The sequence below is a fragment of the Fukomys damarensis genome, unplaced genomic scaffold (genome assembly GCF_012274545.1).
Source record: "Fukomys damarensis isolate Sample0158 unplaced genomic scaffold, DMR_v1.0_HiC HiC_scaffold_4, whole genome shotgun sequence".
In the NCBI taxonomy this organism is placed as follows: domain Eukaryota; kingdom Metazoa; phylum Chordata; class Mammalia; order Rodentia; family Bathyergidae; genus Fukomys; species Fukomys damarensis.
Window position 1 is genome coordinate 52,437,787 of NW_022900916.1, and position 8,879 is coordinate 52,446,665.

An 8,879-nucleotide genomic window follows, 5' to 3' on the forward strand; every position below is an offset into this window, starting at 1 on the left:
TTCAAGAACACCTAATAAAGATAGGGAAGCTAATGTGTGTACAAAATTCATAGTAACATAAATTGGCAGTTACATGTTGTAATTATTAGAGCTTGATTTTGTGTGCTTTTTGCAGGGCAAAAAAAAGGAATGGTGCAAATTGTAAAATCATTTTATCTCCCATACAAGACTGTTGGTACTGATTTAGAGAGGCTGCTGCTTCCTCTCAAGTCTGAACTTTTTCACTGGAATGGGTGAAATCAAATTGAAAGTAAATTTAAATCACAATACAGTAGTCATTCAGTCTCCTGTTTTGTTTTGTTTTTTTTTTTAAATCTTTGATTTAGAACTGCTGCAAACATTCTTTATTGAATGTTTATTTCCAGAAGTTTCTAAGTTGAATTAGAAAACTGCCATTTTCCTATTTTCCCATTAGGGAATTCTGGAGAAGCCTACAAGAATTTCTCATGGATGTGATGGGAATAACATCTTCTAAAAATAGCTTCATTTCTCACCTAAGTTGGATTATATGGTTTTTCCTAAAAATATAAGAAATTCTTAAAACTTTTATAAAGACCAGCTGCCTTAAGAGTCAGAGTTGTACTTTTCCCTAGAAAAGTAGCAATATATGCTAGCATTTTTTAGATTAATTTCAGAGAATTCACAGAGGTGAAGTCCATTCAGGAGTGCTAAATTGGAAATTTATTATATTCCTTTTTTTTTTCTTTCAATGTTTTAGACTTTTTTTTTCCAATTCTAGAATCCCTAGATTTATTTTGATGGGAAATACCTGCTGTGGAGCAGTTACGAGAGCGCAATTACTAAGTGTCCCCCACATATCCAGCACAATTTGTAAATGCATAACAAATGCTCTCTTGTTTATTAAGTTCAGTTAAAAAGGTAGAATATGTAACAGAGGGAATCAACAAATGAAGAATTTAAGATCCTTGACAGGAGTTAATATTTATTTTTTTTTTTATTTTAACTTTCCTTTTCCCCTAATGCCAAAAGTGCTTCATTTCTCTGTGTTCGTGACTTTGTCTTTAGTTTTCACACGTTTGATTAGAATATATCTTGGTGTGATCTTTGTATTTATCCAGTTTGGGGTTTGTTCAGTTTCTTGAATGTGTAGCTTTGTCTTTGCTCAAAGTTAGAAACATTCAGCCATCATTTTTTGAAATATCTTCTCAACCTAACACTCCTCTATTTTTTCCTAGGACTCCAGTGACTCAATGGTAGATCTTTTGTTTTAGACCCAAGCATCCCTAAAACTCCTTTCATTTCCTCAGCCATGTTTCCTTGTTCTTATTGGGTAATTTCTTGTGTTCTATCCTCAACTTCACTAATTCTACTGTTGTATTTTTTTAGTTCAAAATTCATCAGATGATTTCTCTGACCACCTTCTATTTCTTTACTGAAACTATTGTTTTTGTTTTTGTTTTTTTATTTGACTCAAGCATGTTCATGATTGTTCATTGAAATGCCTTTCTGGTGACTGTCAAAATTGCTGTCAGATAGATCCAGGGATTTAACTTAGTGGTGCCACCACCTTCCTCGCAAGCACCAAGTCCTGAGTGCAATCCCCAGTACCAAAAAAGAAAAAGAAAAAATTGTTGTCAGTTAATTGTAACATCTATGCCATTGCCATGTTAAGCACTTAATGAATTGAACCATGAATCTTTGCTAAGTAACATGAAAAAAGTTTAGTCACTGCTCGTATCATTTAAGGAAACTCAGGGAATTTAGTTTTGCCTCTAGGGGAATAACAGATCTGGTCCATAGTCTACCAGAATATTTGCCAAAACTATTCTGACAAATCTTATTAAAGTATAAATCTTATATAGTGTTTGTCTTCTACATAGGTCAGTGGAAAAGAAGCTTGTAGTTTGATTGAATAATTCTAGATAGGATTTTCACACTTAACATGAAAATGATCAAATCAATGAATATTTTCAAAATACTATATTTAATTTCTTCCATATATTAGTAACTTCATTTTCTTAAATGTGTTCTGTGATGAAATCATTCATATGTAACATCTAAGTACAAAACACCAAAAGCAGAAAAGTATGATTAATACAAAAACAAAAAATGTGGTTTAATTTCTCATCGAACTATACTATCAGAGCTATAATACCCCTCTGGTATTTCTGCTGAGTCTTTTATGTATGGATGATTAAAAATTTGAAAATATTAGTACTTCATACTCTGAAATGAAATTAATGAAATTTTATATACAAGAGTGTTAATTATTTGTAAAGCCCTAATCATGTAGCAACTTGTTAAACACTGGGATTAAAAATGCCATATTCCCCAATATTAAGTTAATTGCGCTCTGGATAAGTGTGCATAAATCACTTAACAAAAGAATTTAGAAGCAGGAATGATCAAGAACAGAAACTATATCTTATTTTATTTCAAATAGTCTGTTAGAACAACTTCTTTGTTTCGGCACAAAAATTATCAGGGCATTTTGATAAAGCAGTTGTATGAGTCTTGGTGTGAATGGGTGCCAGCTTTTGCTTTTTAAATCAACTTTGCGAGACATCACCAATGTCAGCTATCAAGAAGTTGACCTTGAGCTAATAATTTAACCTCCATAATTCATCTATCCTCCACAGAGCCTTCCTGAAAATGAGTTAATAATATCACCCTCTAGCATCTATACTGCATTTTTTTAACCTGTGCTATTTTATTTCATCGTTTTGTTTTATGTTTATTTACTTATTATCTCTTTTTGTCACCAGCTCTATTATGCTCCTTTCATTCCAACCCCCTACCTAATGACCTGTATCCCCCCCTTTTTTTTTTTTTTTCAGTGCTGGGGATAGAAGCCAAGGCCATCAAAATGAACTATATCCATATCCCTTTGTGTTTAGTTTTGAGACAGAATCTTGCTAAAATGTGCAGGCTGGGCTCTAACGTGCAATCCTCATTTACCCTCCTAGAGTGCTAGGATTACAAGCTTGTGCCACCACAGCCAGCTCTGTATATCTTAAAAGTCATTTTTAGAAAATCACCTTGTTATTCAAATGTTTAGACCTTTATTAAGTAGTTCTTTTAGAAAATGTGGACTTTATTGATATTACCATTATTCAAAAATATATTTGATTTTCATATTTAGTCTGTGGTATGCTCTTCCAAAGAACCAAGAAAAGGAAGTCTTTATTTTTGAATACTTGGATTTCACAAAGAACTAGAAATAATTCATAGTTGTGCCCTGTGTGTGAGTGAGGTGGATGAGCAGAAGTAGAAAGAGCAAACATTTGGTGAGAGAGTTCTCCAACTGAATGAGCACAGAGCTCACAGCCCCATCTGCAGATGAAGATTCTAAGGCTTGGAGAGATAAGTTTCTTGGAGAGGTAAATTTACATTTTAATAAAATGAATGACTACTAAAAACATTCCTGTAACTAACCCTCACTAATTGGTTATTATATTCTGTCGTGTTTTACTCATAATTAAAAAAATTATACAAAAGTATACACCAATGATGTTTGATAATAAAAGGAGCTATTCCTTACTTCCCCTGTGCAAAATGATTTTCACTTTTCTATACTGCCTTCCACATACATAAATTAAACTGCATTAGACATAACTACTACTTTGTTTTCCAGATTTCTTTTTGTTTAATATATGAGTGTTCCATGGATTTTAAAGCCAAATAATGCTCTGTTCCTTGATTTATTTAAAAACTGCTCCTTTAAAAACACTGGACACAACCATGGTTTCTACCATCTTGCCATTATTAATAACACTAAAAGAAGCAATAGAGTTCTTACCAAGTGCCAAAAGGTGTACACAGCCTTGGAATTTGTGATTATAGCCTACAAATTGACTTTTAAATATTAACTTTTAGATTATAATTTAATAGATACAAATATATACATAAATCTTTTCCTAAAGAGTCTATCATCCCAATCATGTAGAAAAAACATGCTTTCCAAAGTGGACAATGAAATGCTATAGATCTGAGTTTATAAAAGTCTAAATTCTAGGTGTGGAAAGAAAAGTTTTTACCCAAGGAGAGAAGAGAACAAAGCTCTTACTAGAGAAAAAGCCTGGAGTCAGTGTGTACTTGTATAATAGGCAGTTTGGAAGAGTTAAAAAAAAAGAAAAAAGTATCGTGTGTCCTTGAATTGTCATTTTCAAGATGACTCTTGCTTTTTATAATTGAAATTAGGCATTACTTGTCCAGTGGTTCCTGCATTCTTTATTAGGTGTGGTCAGAAGTAATGATAGCTATCAAAATGTTACTAATTTCATCCTTATGATAATAAGCACCAAGCCACACATTGAAGAGTTTTCTTTCCTCGGTGCTGTTGCTAGGTGACAAAAGTTTACAGCTAAGAGGCTGTATGATATAATCAAAGGAACACTAAGTGAGAATTCAAGGTGAGAAGGATCCTAGTTTTGACCACACTGCAGAGAGACCCTAGGGCACTGGACAAGTCACTTACCAGTTAGCATGTGCCTCAGTTTCTTAAAGGAAACTGTAAATGAATAGAAATGGTCTACTGAAAACACCTGTTCTACTGCCAGGCACTTAAAACAAGAATTCCTTCTTGAAGCTTGTGGGTTGTAAAGAAAAGCTTTGGCAAATAGATTATTCAGAAGTGGAACCAGCTTTGAAAAAAATTAGCCGGGCATGGTGGTGCACACCTGTAATCCTAGCACTCTAGAGGCTGAGGCAGGAGGATCGCTGTGAGTGCGAGACCAGCCTGGGCTACATAGTGAGTTCCAGGTCAGTCTCAACTACATAGTGAGACCCTGTCTCAAAACAGAATAGCAATTTGTTTTATTTAATTTCTTATTGCTAAGATCAAATAACTGACACACAAAGTTAAGCAGGAAAGGTTTATTTCAGCTCACAGTTTGTAGAGGTTTTAGTCCATAGTCAGCTGGTGGCAAGGCAGAGGGGCATCACAGATGAGAAACAATTTATAGTAGGTAGAAAACAGCAAAGTAGCAGAGGAACAGTGACCTTATTGTCCCATATTTTTTATACAGGTTCCCCACCTGGGTGAGTAGCACTCACACCTTTACTCCTAGCATCACACTAAATCAGTCCCAGCATCATATCCTTAATCTCAGCATCACCCACTGTAGATACAACCACTTCCAGAAAGCTCCATCTGTGACCACATGAGACTTTGGGGACATCTAGACCTGAGCCATAACATAGCTCCTTCATGAATAAGATTTAAAGAAAACCAGCAAGAAACACCCTAAACCCGAGTACCTCTGAATACTCTCGTACTTCTGTGAAACCTCTAATTCTACCATTAACAGTGCCACTTATAAGTCTTGAAACCTAGAATCTGTGTTCTGACCCCTCCTGGGTGCTGGCATTCCTTTGGATTCTATACTGTAAACTAGAATTAAGAACCTCCAAGTGTAACTTTTAATTGGGATTGGATTTCTGACATTGGGGCTAGAGAGGAGAGTGAAGGATAAAGCTACCAGATGTGGGAAGAGCGGGGTCTGAAGTGGCCAAGGCACCAAAGTATGTAATTGTGCTGGATTGAAGATTGGTCCTACTTAACAGAAGGTTAAAGCTTTGCTTTATAATCCATTAAAGTAATGATGACAGCCTAATAGCAATAATCTTAAAAGCAAACATGCATTTTTGGTCTTGCATTATTCTCGAATATTCGAGATAAACTAACAATAGATAATGAGTATCTGATTCAAGAACTCTGTCCCTAGAGAAAGCCCAAATGGTTTAAATAGCAAGGATTTCATAGGAAAAAAATAAATAATCTTCTATAGCATAACATAGCTCCAGGTTGTGTATGTGTTATTTTTCTACATAATGCTTATATAAAATTATTGCTATAGGTTTTTTTTTTTTAAGTAAATGTCAACACTTATACTCCAAAGAAGAGGCTCTCCTCCCCTTGTGGACCTCAATGTTCTCAAATGACAGTACTCTAACAAATGAAGGTGTGTGTTACGGTTTTGGCCTGCATCCTCCCCAAAGCCTCATTCGGTCAAAGGTAGCTGAATCTGGAATGTGTGATGCTGTGATTCAGGGCATGTGATTACTGAACCACCATGTGTGAGTGAATGGTTTAGCACCACCCTAATCCTGGTAGTCCCGATGGGATAAAAGAGTGAGAAAGGCAAGGTGAAGCTCTTGCTGCCTCTCCTACCTTGTGCACACCACATCGTTTCTCCTCTGCAGTGGCTGTTTGCCATCCCTACCTTGGACTGAAAACTCTAGGAACTGTGAGCCAAACAAAGCCCTTCACGTCTAACTTTGGGTGTTGAGTATTTTGTCTCAGCAATGACAGAAAAATAACACACATTTGCTGAAACAAAATTCCCAACACCTAGGTTACAGGAGGAAAGGTTTATTTAGTTCACCCTATGTAGAAGTCTCAGTCCATAATCACCTGGCTCCATGGCAGGGTGGCACATGGCAGAGGGGCAGCACTTCATGGCAGCAGAAGATGGCAAACTGCAAGGGAGAAGACAAGGGCCTTTCTGTCCCTTATATTGTATTGAGGCTACTAGGATTAGGGCAGTGGCAGACCAATCAGTGAACAGATTTAGCAATCACACACCCTTAATCTCAGCATCAGACACTCTAGATTTAGGCCCAAACCATAACAGAAGGAAAGAAAGGAGGAAAAGAAAGGAGGGAAGAAGGGAGCTATTATTTTATTAAAGAGAATCTCCAGTCATTGTCAAGATATTTTACTACAATAAAGAATTACATAGATGAAGTGAACTTTCACTTTTGCTCTTATTTGTGGTTAAAAACAAGAAAAAAACAAACAAACAAACAAAAGCTGTACTATGTCCAGTTAAACCCCATCCATGCCAGCTTTAACGTGCCGCCTACCTAATCCTTTCAAAATTTACCTAACGTATCTCCTTTGAGACTAACAATTCCCCCTCTCTCTTCAATGCCTCAACTCCTATCCTCAATAAGTTAGTTCATTTAAATAAGAATTTATGGGGCACGATAAAGTTTTACTGAAATTAAGAGTCAAGTGGGGACAGAATAGGTCTAAAGGTAAAATAAGACCTGTCTCCTTCCCTGCTTGGAATGAGAGACGCTGCCTAAGGCTTGCTGTTCTCTACCTTTAACTTCTGAAATAGTCCCACACTTCCCGGAAGGATATTCCCTTCCACACCTGGAACCCTTGATCTGGACTAAATGTTCATTTTCTCCTGAAATTCATAAAGATGGAGTCTTTGTGAATGTGATTAGAATCCTTATAGAAAGCAAAGACAGCATCATTTTTGTGCTCTCTCTCCCCCCACTCCCTGTCCTTTCTATTTCTCCCTCTCCTCTCCCTCCTCTCTTTCCCTCTCTCCCCCCTTAACCTTTCGTCTATCCCCCCACCTCCTCTCCTCTCTACCATGTGGGAACACAAGAGGACCTCTATAAATTAGGAAGAAGATCCCCTGCATCCTGATCTTGGACTTCTTAGTCTATACAACTATGAGAGATAAATGCTTGTTGTTTAAGCCATCCCTGCTATGATATTCTGTTGTAAGACCACTATCTTATGTCATTCAGAACTTTGTTAGCCCACCTTCCTCAACCTCACAGTTCCAAAATACACACACTCACACAGAAGAGTTTTTCTGATTTTGTGATGATAATAACATTTCTGGGACATTTATTAGGTAAAAACATTGTGCCGTGATGTATAAACAATTCTCTCTCTCCCTCTCTCTCTCTCTCTCTCTCTTTTAATTTTTTGAGACAGGGTCTCACTGTATAGTTGAGACTGACCAGGAACTCATTATGTAGCCCAGGCTGGTCTCAACTCACAGCAATCCTCCTGCCTCAGCCTCCCAAGGGCTGGATTATTACAAGCTAGTTGGAACCACGCCCGGCCACAATTTTCTCTTTTAATCCCTATCATAAACTAGTGAGTTAGGTACTACTTTTCTCCACGGTATCTATGGAAAATGCAAGCACAAAGAAGATGTAATTTCTTCCATTATGACATAGCTAATATTTTTGGAGCTAGATTGAAAGCAAGGCTGTCTCCACAGCCTGTGGATCCTTCTCTTTCTTATATGCATAAGCTTGGGAAGAGCAAAGGACATTCATTACTTCTCCTATCATCCAGTTAAGCCATTTTCCAGTTTTCTTTCCTTTAACTGTGCTATACCCACATTTTTTACATTTACTACTGTGTTAGTTCTTTTTCTCTGGACACCCAAAGCTAAAGGGGAAGGAGTTTATTTGGCTTGCGGTTCATAGAGGTTTCCGTCCATAGTCGGATGGTGCCAACACAAAGATGGCAAACGGACATCGCAGAGGAGAAACAACATGGTGTGCACAAGGTAGTAAACTCAACAAGGGACTTTAACAGCATCTTTCTGCCCCTTTTATCTTATTCAGACTACCAGGATTAGGGTGGTGACAAACTAATCACTCGTGTCATGATTTAGTAATCACACATTGCAGATTCAACTACCTCTGAAAAAGAAAGTCCCACCTCATCCCCATGAGGCTTTGGGGGCCATCTAAACACAAACCATAATACTATTCATCCGTTCTCTTTCCTTTTACTTCATTCATCCTTACTCATTTATTTAGCTTTGTTACTGTACTAAATGAGGATACAGATACAAAAGTCACAATACAGTTTTCCAGGTACTTACTGTATAGAAGGAAAAATGTATTCATGAATACAAAAAGTGTGATATATTATTTGTCATTGAAAGTACAGGAACACATCTAGGGAATTACTGAGAAACAAATGTGAATAAATCCGAAACACTACTGCCTTTTTCTGTTAAAAGAATGTTGGTGACCTAAAGTCCACTCAAATGGCCTTTCCCTAATTCATTTCCTTTGCGGTCTTTCTCAAGTGTTTGACTCTTGATTACCTTCGTGGAACCACGTGCTCCTTTTGTCTTTACTATTAC